Raw genomic sequence first — 12,191 nt, 5'->3', positions numbered from 1 at the left:
CTTCGGAGTTGGTTTAGGAATAGGCTCAGGAATTGGCTACGGAGGTGTCCAATTATTTTCATTTGTCAACATATTATTCAATAGAATTTCAGCTTCATCCGTTATTCTTCCCTGAAAATAAAACCAGCACAACTATCCAGGTAATCTCTGGAAGCATCGGTTAGTCCATTATAAAAGATATCAAGTATTTCATTTTTCTTAAGAGGATGATCAAGCAAAGCATTAAGTAATTGGAGAAGCCTCCTCCAAGCTTGTGGGAGACTCTCTTCTTTAATTTGCATAAAATTATATATATCCCTTAAAGCAGCTTGTTTCTTATGAGCAGAGAAATATTTAGCAAAGAAGTAATAAATCATATCCTGGGGACTACGCACACAACCAGGATCAAGAGAATTATACCATATCTTAGCATCACCCTTTAATGAGAACGGAAATATTTTAAGGATATATAAGTAACGAGTTCTCTCATCAGTAGTCAACAGGGTGGCTATATCATTTAATTTAGTAAGATGTGCCACAACAGTTTCAGATTCATAACCATGAAAAGGATCAGATTCAACCAAAGTAATTATATCAGGATCAACAGAGAATTCATAATCCTTATCGGTAACACAAATAGGTGAAGTAGCAAAAGCAGGGTCATGTTTCATTCTAGCATTTAGAGATTGCTTGTTCCATTTGGCTAATAACCTCTTAAGTTCGTTTCTATCTTTGCAAGCTAAAATAGCTAAAGAGGCTTCTTGATCAAAAACATAACCCTCAGGAATAACAAGTGATTCTTCATCATCACTTTCATAACTATTATCATATTCAATATTTTCAATCTCTCTAGCCCTAGCAAGTTGTTCATCAAAAAATTCACCAAGTGGAACAGTAGTATCAAGCATAGAAGTAGTTTCATCATAAGTACCGTGCATAGCAGAAGTAGCATCATCAATAACATGCAACATATCAGAACGAATAGGAGAAGCAGTTTTAGGCGTCGCAAGCTTACTCAAAACAGAAGGTGAATCAAGTGCAGAGCTAGATGGCAGTTCCTTACCTCCCCTCGTAGTTGAGGGATAAATCTTGGTTCTTGGATCTTTCAAGTTCTTCATAATGATAAGCAGATATAAATCCCAAGTGACTCAAAGAATAGAGCTATGCTCCCAGCAACGGCGCCAGAAAATAGTCTTGATAACCCACAAGTATAGGGGATCGCAACAGTTTTTGAGGGTAAAGTATTCAACCCAAATTTATTGATTCGACACAAGGGGAGCCAAAGAATACTCTCAAGTATTAGCAGCTAAGTTGTCAATTCAACCACACCTGGAAACTTAATATATACAGCAAGGTATTTAGTAGCGAAGTAATATGATAGTAGTGGTAACAGCAGCAAAAGGTAATGGTAGTCAAAGTAATGTTTTTGGTATTTTGTAGTGATGATGGCAATAGCAACGGGAAAGTAAATAAGCGAAGAACAATATATGGAAAGCTCGTAGGCAATGGATCAGTGATGGAGAATTATGTCGGATGCGGTTCATCATGTAACAGTCATAACCTAGGGTGACACGGAACTAGCTCCAGTTCATTGATATAATGTAGGCATGTATTCCGAACATAGTCATACATGCTTATGGAAAAAACTTGCATGACATGTTTTGTCCTACCCTCCCGTGGCAGCGGGGTCCTTACGGAAACTAAGGGATATTAAGGCCTCCTTTTAATAGAGTACCGGAACAAAGCATTAACACATAGTGAATACATGAACTCCTCAAACTACGGTCATCGCCGGTAATTATCCCGATTATTGTCACTTCGGGGTTAATGGATCATAACACATAATAGGTGACTATAGACTTGCAAGATAGGATCAAGAACTCTCATATATTGATGAAAACATAATAGGTTCAGATCTGAAATCATGGCACTTGGGCCCTAGTGACAAGCATTAAGCATACCAAAGTCATAGCAACATCAATCTCAGAACATAGTGGATACTAGGGATCAAACCCTAACAAAACTAACTCGATTACATGATAGATCCCATCCAACCCATCACCGTCTAGCAAGCCTACGATGGAATTACTCACACATGGCGGTGAGCATCATGAAATTGGTGATGGAGGATGGTTGATGATGACGATGGCGACGGATTCCCCTCTCTGAAGCCTCGAACGGACTCCAGATCAGCCCCCCGAGAGGTTTTAGGGCTTGGCGGCGGCTCCGTATCGTAAAACGTGATGAATTATTCTCTCTGATTTTTTTCTCCCCGAAACACAATATATAGAGTTGGAGTTGGCGTCGGAGAGGCACCAGGGGGCCCACGAGGTAGGGGGGCGCGCCCTAGGGGGGCAGGCACGCCCCCCACCCTCGTGGACAGGTGGTGGGCCCCCTGGCCTTCATCTTTTGCAGGTATTTTTTATATTTTCCAAAAAGTTGCTCCGTGAAGTTTCAGGTCATTCCGAGAATGCCTGTTTCTGCACATAAATAACACCATGGTAATTCTGCTGAAAATAGCGTCAGTCCGGGTTAGTTCCATTCAAATCATGCAAGTTAGAGTCCAAAACAAGGGCAAAAGTGTTTGAAAAAGTAGATACGACGGAGATGTATCACTATGGACCCGTAGGTTTGTGGTAAACTACTCACGCTTCACCAGAGAGGCAATGGTGTTGATGTAGAAGCCCTCCTTGATCGAATCCCCCTCCGGCAGAACACCGAAAAGGGCCCCAAGATGGGATCTCATGGGTACAGAAGGTTTTGGTGGTGGAAAAGTGGTTTCATGGCTCCCCTGGAAGTTTTTAGGGTATAAGAGTATATATAGGATGAAGATCTAGGTCAGGAGGCCACCCAGGGGCCCACAAGGTTGGGGCGCGCCCTCCATCCTTGTGGTTGCCTCGTGGCTCTTCCGACTTGCACTCCAAGTCTCCTGGGTGTCTTCTGGTCTAAGAAAGATCGTCACACAAGTTTTATTCTGTTTGGACTCCATTTGGTATTCCTTTTCTGTGAAACTCTAAAACAAGGAAAAAACAGAAACTGGCACTGGCACTGGCACTGGGCTCGAGGTTAATAGGTTAGTCCCAAAAATCATATAAAATAGCATATTAATGCATATAAAACATCCAAAATAGATAATATAATAGCATGGAACAATAAAAAAATTATAGATACGTTGGAGATGTATCAGCTAGCCCCTCTTTCCTTCCCTCCACCTAGGAAGAAGGAAATGTGGGGGGGGCACCTCCTCCTGCCTTCTCCTCATAGGCAAAACAAGGAAGAGGCGCCAAAGGGTAGGCGCCCAAGGGGGTTGGCCATCCACCTTGGGGGTGCCCCTTGGCTGCCTTCCCTCCCCCCACCTATATATATGAGGGAGGGGCGCCACACAATAGCACGACAATCTCTTAGCCGTGTGCGGCGCCCTTCTCCATAGTTTAGTCCTCCGTCCAGTTTTCACAGTGCACGACGAAGCCCCACGGGAACAAGTTCACCATCACCATCCCCATGCCGTCGTGATATCAGAACTCATCTACTACTTCACCCATATTGCTGGATAAAGAAGGCGAGGACGTCATCAAGCTGAACATGTGCTGAACACGGAGGTGTTGTATGTTCGGTACTTGATTGGTTGGATCGTGAAGGTGTTCGACTACATCAACCGAGTTGTTAAACGCTTCTGCTAAACGGTCTACGAGGGTATGTAGACATAATCTCCCCTCTCGTTGTTATGCATCTCCATGTATAGATCTTGTGTGTGTGTATAATTTTTTTTGTTTGCCATGCAATGTTCCCCAATAGTGGCATCAGAGCCAAGTCTATGCGTAGATGATATGAACGAGTAGAACACAAAGGAGTTGTGTGCGACGATAGTCATACTGCTTACGACCAAGGTCTTACTTTGATTCGACGGTATTGTGGGATGAAGCATCCTGGACCAACCTTACATGTCCACGCACATGAGACCGGTTCCACCGACTGACATGCAACTTGTTTTGCATAAAGGTGGATGGAGGGTGTCTGTTTCTCCTACTTTAGTTGAATCGAATTGACAACTGCCGGTCCTTGAAGAAGGTTAAAACAACAAACTTGATAATCACCGTTGTGGTTTTTTCATAGTTAAGAACGGTTTTTGCTAGAAGCCCGTAGCAGCCACATAAAACTTGCAACAACAAAGTAGAGGATGTCTAACTTGTTTTTGTAGGGCATGTTGTGATGTGATATGGTCAAGATGTGATCATGTTTTGTAATATCGGCAACCGGTAGGAGCCTTAAGGTTGTCTCTTAATTATTCTATGAAATGCAAATGCCATGTATTTACTTTACTTTATCGCTATGCATTAGCAATAGTAGTAGAAGCAATAGTTGGCGAGACGACCCCGACGCAACGATGGAGATCAAAGGTGTCGAGCCGGTGATGATGGAGATCATGATGACGCTTTGGAGATGGAGATCAAAATCACAAGATGATGATGGCCATATCATGTCACATATTTTCATTGCATGTGATGTTTATTCTTTATGGATCTTATTTTGCTTAGAACGGTGGTAGCATTATAAGATAATCCCTTCACTAAATTTCAAGATAAAAGTGTTCTCCCCGAGTATGCACTGTTGCCAAACTTTGTCATTTTGAAGTACCTCATGATGATCGGGTGAGATAGACTCTACGTTCACATATAACGGGTGTAAGACAGTTTTGCACATGCAGAATACTTGGGTTAAACTTGACGAGCCTAGCATGTATAGGCATGGTCTCGGAACACTAGAGACCGAAAGGTCGAACATGAGTCATATAGTAGATATGATCAACATACATATGTTCACCATTGATGACTACCCCATCTCACATGATGATCGTACATGGGTTAGTTGATTTGGATCATGTATCACTTAGATAACTTGAGGGATGTTTATTTAAGTGGGAGTTCATTAGTAATTTTATTAATTGAACTTAATTTATCATGAACTTAGTCTTAATAGTTTTGCATATCTAAGTTGTAGATCAATGGCCCATGCTACTGTTCCCTAGATTTTAATGCTTTCCTCGAGAAAGCTAAGTTGAAAGATGATGATAGCAACTACACGGACTGGGTCCATAACTTGAGGATTATCCTCATTGCTGCACAGAAGAATTATGTCCTTGATGCACCGCTAGGTGACAGACCTGCTACAGGAGCTACTACAGATGTTATGAATGTCTGACAGACTCAATCTAATGACTACTCAATAGTTCAGTGTGCCATGATTTATGGCTTAGAACCGGGACTTCAAAGACGTTTTGAATGTCACAGAGCATATGAGATGTTCCAAGAGCTAAAGTTGATATTTCAAGCTAATGCCCGGGTGGAGAGATCTGAAGTCTCCAACAAGTTCTATAGCTGCAAGATGGAGGAGAATAGTTCTGTTAGTGAACACATACTCAAAATTTCTGGGTACCACAACCACTTGATTCAGTTGGGAATTGATCTTCCAGTTGAGAGTGTTATTGACAGAGTTCTTCAGTCACTGCCACCAAGCTACAAAGGCTTCGTGATGAACTATAATATGCAAGGGATGACGAAAATTATTCCCGAGCTCTTCACAATGCTTTTGGCCGTGGAGGTAGAAATCAAGAAGGAGCATCAAGTGTTGATGGTTAACAAGACCACTAGTTTCAAGAAAAAGGACAAGGGAAAGAAAGGGAACTTCAAGAAGAATGGCAAGCAAGTTGCCGCTCCCGTGAACAAGCCCAAAGTTGAACCCAAGCCTGAAACTAAGTGCTTCTACTGCAAAGGCAATGGTCACTCGAAGGGAACTACCCCAAATACTTAGTGGATAAGAAGGATGGCAAAGTGAACAAAGGTATATTTGATATACATGTTATTGATGTGTACCTTACTAATGCTCATAATAGCGCCTGGGTATTTGATACTGGTTCGGTTGCTCATATTTGTAACTCGAAACAGGAGCTGCAGAATAAATGAAGATTGGCTAAGGACGAGGTGACAATGCGCGTCGGGAATGGTTCCAAGGTCTATGTGATCGCCATCGGCACACTACCTCTACATCTACCTTCGGGATTAGTTTTAGATCTCAATAATTGTTATTTGGTGCCAGTGTTGAGCATGAGCATTATATCTGGATCTTCTTTATTTCGAGATGGTTATTCATTTAAATCGGAGAATAATGGTTGTTCTATTTATATGAGTAATATCTCTTATGGTCATGCACCCTTGATGAATGGTCTATTCTTGTTGCTCTCGATCGTAGTGATACACATATTCATAATATTGATGCCAAAAGATGCAAAGTTGATAATGATAGTGCAACATATTTGTGGCACTGCCGTTTAGGTCATATTGGTGTAAAGCGCATTAAGAAACTCCTTGCGGATGGACTTTTGGAATCACTTGATTATGAATCATTTGATACTTGCAAAGCATGCCTCATGGGAAAGATGACTAAAGCTCCGCTCTCCGGAACAATGGAGCGAGCTAATGACTTATTGGAACCGATGCACGCGGTTCGATGAGTGTTGAGGCACACGGCGGGTATCGTTATTTTCTGACCTTCACAGATGATTTGAGTAGATATGGATATATCTACTTGATGAAACACAAGTCTTAAACATTTGAAAAGTTCAAAGAATTTCAGAGTGAAATGAAGAATCATCGCAACAAGAAAATAAAGTTTCTATGATCTGATCGCGGAGGCGAATATTTGAGTTACGAGTTTGACCTTCATTTAAAATAATGTGGAATTGTTTCACAACTCACGCCACCTGGAACACCACAGCGTAATGGTTTGTCCGAACATTGTAACCATACTTTATTAGATATGGTGCGTTCTATGATGTCTCTTACCGATTTACCACTATTGTTTTGGGGTTATGCATTAGAGACAGACGCATTCACGTTAAATAGGGCACTATCTAAATCCGTTGAGATGACACCGTATGAACTATGGCTTGGCAAGAAACCTAAGTTGTCGTTTCTTAAAGTTTGGGGATGCGACACTTATGTCAAAAGGCTTCAGCATGATAAGCTCAAACCCAAATCGGAGAAGTGTGTCTTCATAGGATACCCTAAGGAAACTATTGGGTACACTTCTACCACAGATCTGAAGGAAAGATCTTTGTTGCCAAGAATGGGTCCTTTCTAGAGAAGGAGTTTCTCTCAAAAGAAGTGAGTGGGAGGAAAGTAGAACTTGATGAGGTAATTGTACCTTCTCTCGAATTGGAAAGTAGCACATCAGAGAAACCATTCCCGTGATGACTCCACCAACTAGTGAGGAAGCTAATGATTATGATCATGAAACTTCAGATCAAATTACTACTGAACCTCGTAGGTCGACTAGAGCATGTTCCACACAAGAGTGGTACGGTAATCCTGTCTTGGAAGTCATGTTATTGCACCATGGAGAACCTACGAACTATGAAGAAGCTATGATGAGCCCAGATTCCGATAAATGGCTTGAGGCCATGAAATCTGAGATAGGATCCATGTATGAGAACAAAGTATGGACTTTGGCGGACTTGTCCGATGATCGGCAAGCCATTGAGAATAGATGTATCTTCAAGAAGAAGACGGACGCTGATGGTAATGTCTCTATCTACAAAGCTCGACTTGTCACGAAAGGTTTTCGACAAGTTCAAGGGGTTGACTACGATGAGACTTTCTCACTTGTAGTGATGCTTAAGTCTGTCCAAATCATGTTAGCAATTGCCGCATTTTATAATTATGAAATTTGGCAAATGGACATCAAAACTGCATTCCTTAATGGATTTCTTAAAGAAGAGTTGTATATGATGCAACCAGAAGGTTTTCTTGATCCTATAGGTGCTAGCAAAGTGTGCAATCTCCAGCGATCCATCTATGCACTGGTGCAAGCATCTCAGAGTTGGAATGTATGCTTTGATGAGGTGATTAAACCATATGGTTTTATACAGACTTATGGTGAAGCCTGTATTTACAAGAAAGTGAGTGGGAGTGCTATGTCTTGAGCTTGCGTTGGTTTTCCACGAAGAGGAAGGGATGATGCAGCAGAGTAGCGTAAGTATTTCCCTCAGTTTTTGAGAACCAAGGTATCAATCCAGTAGGAGGCCACGCTCAAGTCCCTCGTACCTGCACAAAATGATAGCTACTCACAACCAACGCGATTAGGGGTTGTCAAGCCCTTCACGGTCACTTACGAGAGTGAGATCTGATAGATAGAATATTTTTGGTATTTTGGTATAAAGATGCAAAGTAAAAAAGTAAAGGCAAATTAAATAGCAAAACAATATTAAAGTGATGGAGATTGATATGATGAGAATAGACCCGGGGGCCATAGGTTTCACTAGTGGCTTCTCTCAAGAGCATAAGTATTCTACGGTGGGTGACCAAATTACTATTGAGCAATTGACAGAATTGAGCATAATTATGAGAATATCTAGGCATGATCATGTATATAGGCATCACATCCGTGACAAGTAGACCGAAACGATTCTGCATCTACTACTATTACTCCACTCATCGACCGCTATCCAGCATGCATCTAGAGTATGATGTTAAAAACAGAGTAACACCTTAAGCAAGATGACATGATGTAGAGAGATAAATTCATGAAATATGAAATAAACCCCATCTTGTTATCCTCGATGGCAACGATACAATACGTGCCTTGCTGCCCCTTCTGTCACTGGGAAAGGACACCGCAAGATCGAACCCAAAGCTAAGCACTTCTCCCATGGCAAGAACTACCAATCTAGTTGGCCAAACCAAACGGATAATTCGAAGAGACTTGCAAAGATAACCAATCATACATAAAAGAATTCAGAGAATATTCAAATATTATTCATAGACAGACTTGATCATAAACCCACAATTCATCGATCTCAACAAACACACCGCAAAAAGAAGATTACATCAAATAGATCTCCACGGGAGAGGGGGAGAACTTTGTATTGAGATTAAAAGAGAGAGAGGAAGCCATCTAGCTAGTAACTATGGACCCGAAGGTCTGAGGCAAACTACTCACACTTCATCGGAGGGGCTAGGATGATGTAGAAGCCCTCCGTGATGACGGCCCTCTTCTGGCGGAGCTCTGGAACAGGCCCCAAGATGGGATCTCGTGGATACAGAAAGTTGCGGCGGTGGAATTAGGTTTTTGGCTCCTCGTTTGATCGTTTGGGGGTATGTGTTTATATATAGGAGGAAGGAGTACGTTGGTGGAGCACCGAGGGGCCCACAAGGCAGGGGGCGTGCCCCCCACCCTCGTGACCTCCTCTTTGATCCCTTGCAGTAGGGTCCAAGTCTCCTGGATCACGTTCGGTGAGAAAATCACGTTCCCGAAGATTTTATTCCGTTTGGACTCCGTTTGATATTCTGTTTCTCCGAAACACTGAAATAGGCAAAAAAACAGCAATTCTGGGCTGGGCCTTCGGTTAATAGGTTAGTCCCAAAAATAATATAAAAGTGGAAAATAAAGCCCAATATAGTCCAAAAAAGTAGATAATATAGCATGGAGCAATCAAAAATTATAGATACGTTGGAGACGTATCAGGCATCCCCAAGCTTAATTCCTGCTCGTCCTCGAGTAGGTAAATGATAAAAAGAGAATTTTTGGTGCATAGTGCTACTTGGCATAATTTCAATGCAAATCTTCTTAATTGTGGTATGAATATTCAGATTAGAAAGATTCAGGACAAAAGTTTATATTGACATAAAAATAATAATACTTCAAGCATACTAACAAAGCAATTATGTCTTCTCAAAATAACATGGCCAAAGAAAGTTATCCCTACAAAATCATATACTCTGGCTATGCTCCATCTTCCCCACACAAAGTATTTAAATCATGCACAACCCCGATGACAAGCCAAGCAATTGTTTCATACTCTAAGTTTTTCAAAACTTTTTCAATCTTCATGCAATACATGAGCGTGAGCCATGGACATAGCACTATAGGTGGAATAGAATGGTGGTTGTGGAGAATACAAAAAGAAGAAGATAGTCTCACATCAACTAGGCGTATCAACGGGCTATGGAGATGCCCATCAATAGATATCAATGTGAGTGAGTAGGGATTGCCATGCAACGGATGCACTAGAGCTATAAGTATATGAAAGCTCAAAAAGAAACTAAGTGGGTGTGCATCCAACTTGCTTGCTCATGAAGACCTAGGGCAATTTGAGGAAGCCCATCATTGGAATATACAAGCCAAGTTCTATAATGTAAAATTCCCACTAGTATATGAAAGTGAGAACATGAGAGACTCTCTACTATGAAGATCATGGTGCTACTTTGAAGCACAAGTGTGGTAAAAGGATAGTAACATTGTCCCTTCTCTCTTTTTCTCTCATTTTTTATTATATATACATATATATATTTTTATGGCCTTTCTCTTTTTTGGGGGGCTTCTTTGGCCTCTCTTTTTTTCCGTCCGGAGTCTCACCCCGACTTGTGGGGGAATCATAGTCTCCATCATTCTTTCCTCACTAGGCCAATGCTCTAATAATGATGATCATCACACTTTTATTTTTCTTACAACTCAACAATTACAACTCGATACTTAGAACAAAAAATGACTCTATATGAATGCCTCCGGCGGTGTACCGGGATATGCAATGAATCAAGAGTGACAAGTATGAAAATTATGAATGGTGGCTTTGCCACAAATACTATGTCAACTACATGATAATGCTAAGCAATATGACAATTATGGATGTGTCATGATGAAATAGATGATGGAAAGTTGCATGGCAATATATCTCGGAATGGCTATGGAAATGCCATAATAGGTAGGTATGGTGGCTGTTTTGAGGAAGGTATATGGTAGGTGTATGATACAGGCGAAAGTTGCGCGGTATTAGAGAGGCTAGCAAAGGTGGAAGGGTGAGAGTGCATATGATCCATGGACTCAACATTAGTCATAAAGAACTCATATACTTATTGCAAAAATCTAGAAGTTATCAAAGCAAAGTACTATCCGCATGCTCCTAGGGGGATAGATTGGTAGGAAAAGACCATCGCTCGTCCCCGACCGCCATTCATAAGGAAGACAATCAAAAAAATAAATCATGCTCCGACTTCATCACATAATGGTTCACCATACGTGCATGCTACGGGAATCACAAACTTTAACACGAGTATTCTTTAAATTCACAACTACTCCACTAGCATGACTTTAATATTATCACCTCCATATCTCAAAACAATTATCATGCTTCAATCTTTTCTTAGTATTCAACACACTCAAAAGAAAGTTTCACAAATCTTGAATACCAAGCATATTACTATTAAGCAAATTACCATGCTATTAAGAGACTCTCAAAATAATTTAAGTGAAGCATGAGAGATCAATAGTTTCTTTAAAACCAATCCACCACCGTGCTCTAAAAGATCTAAGTGAAGCACATAGAGAAAAATTACTTAGCTCAAAATATATAAGTGAAGCATATAGAGCAAAATTATAACGCACAAAAGATATAAGTGAAGCACATAGAGCAAAACTACTTAGCTCAAAAGATATAAGTGAAGCACATAGAGCAGAACTACTTAGCTCAAAAGATATAAGTGAAGCACATAGAGTATTCTATCAAATTTTAATTCATGTATGGCTCTCTCAAAAGGTGTGTACATCAAGGATGATTGTGGCATACTAACAAACAAAGACACAAATAATACAAGACGCTCCAAGCAAAACACATATCATGTTGGTGAATAAAAATATAGCTCCAAGTAAAGTTACCGATGGAAGTGGACGGAAGAGGGGATGCCTTCCGGGACATCCCCAAGCTTTAACTTTTTGGTGTCCTTGGGTTATCTTGGGGGTGCCATGGGCATCCCCAAGCTTAGGCTCTTGCCACTCCTTGTTCCATAATCCATCAAATTCTTACCCAAAACTTGAAAACTTCACAACACAAAACTCAAAATAGAAAACTCGTGAGCTCCGTTAGCGAAAGAAAACAAAAGTCCACTTCAAGGTACTGTAATGAACTCATTATTTATTTATATTGGTGTTAAACCTACTGTATTCCAACTTCTCTATGGATTATAAACTATTTTACTAGCCATAGATTCATCAAAATAAGCAAACAACACACGAAAAACAGAATCTGTCAAAAACAGAACAGTCTGTAGTAATCTGTAGCTAGCGCAAGATCTGGAACTCCAAAAATTCTAAAAAAAATTGCTGGACATGAGTAATTTATCTATTAATCATCTGCAAAAATAATTAACTAAATAGAGCTCTTC

The sequence above is a fragment of the Triticum dicoccoides genome, chromosome 5A (genome assembly GCF_002162155.2).
Source record: "Triticum dicoccoides isolate Atlit2015 ecotype Zavitan chromosome 5A, WEW_v2.0, whole genome shotgun sequence".
Classification (NCBI taxonomy): Eukaryota; Viridiplantae; Streptophyta; class Magnoliopsida; order Poales; family Poaceae; genus Triticum; species Triticum dicoccoides.
The sequence above is the reverse complement of the archived record's forward strand: the minus strand, read 5'-3'. Positions refer to the sequence as shown.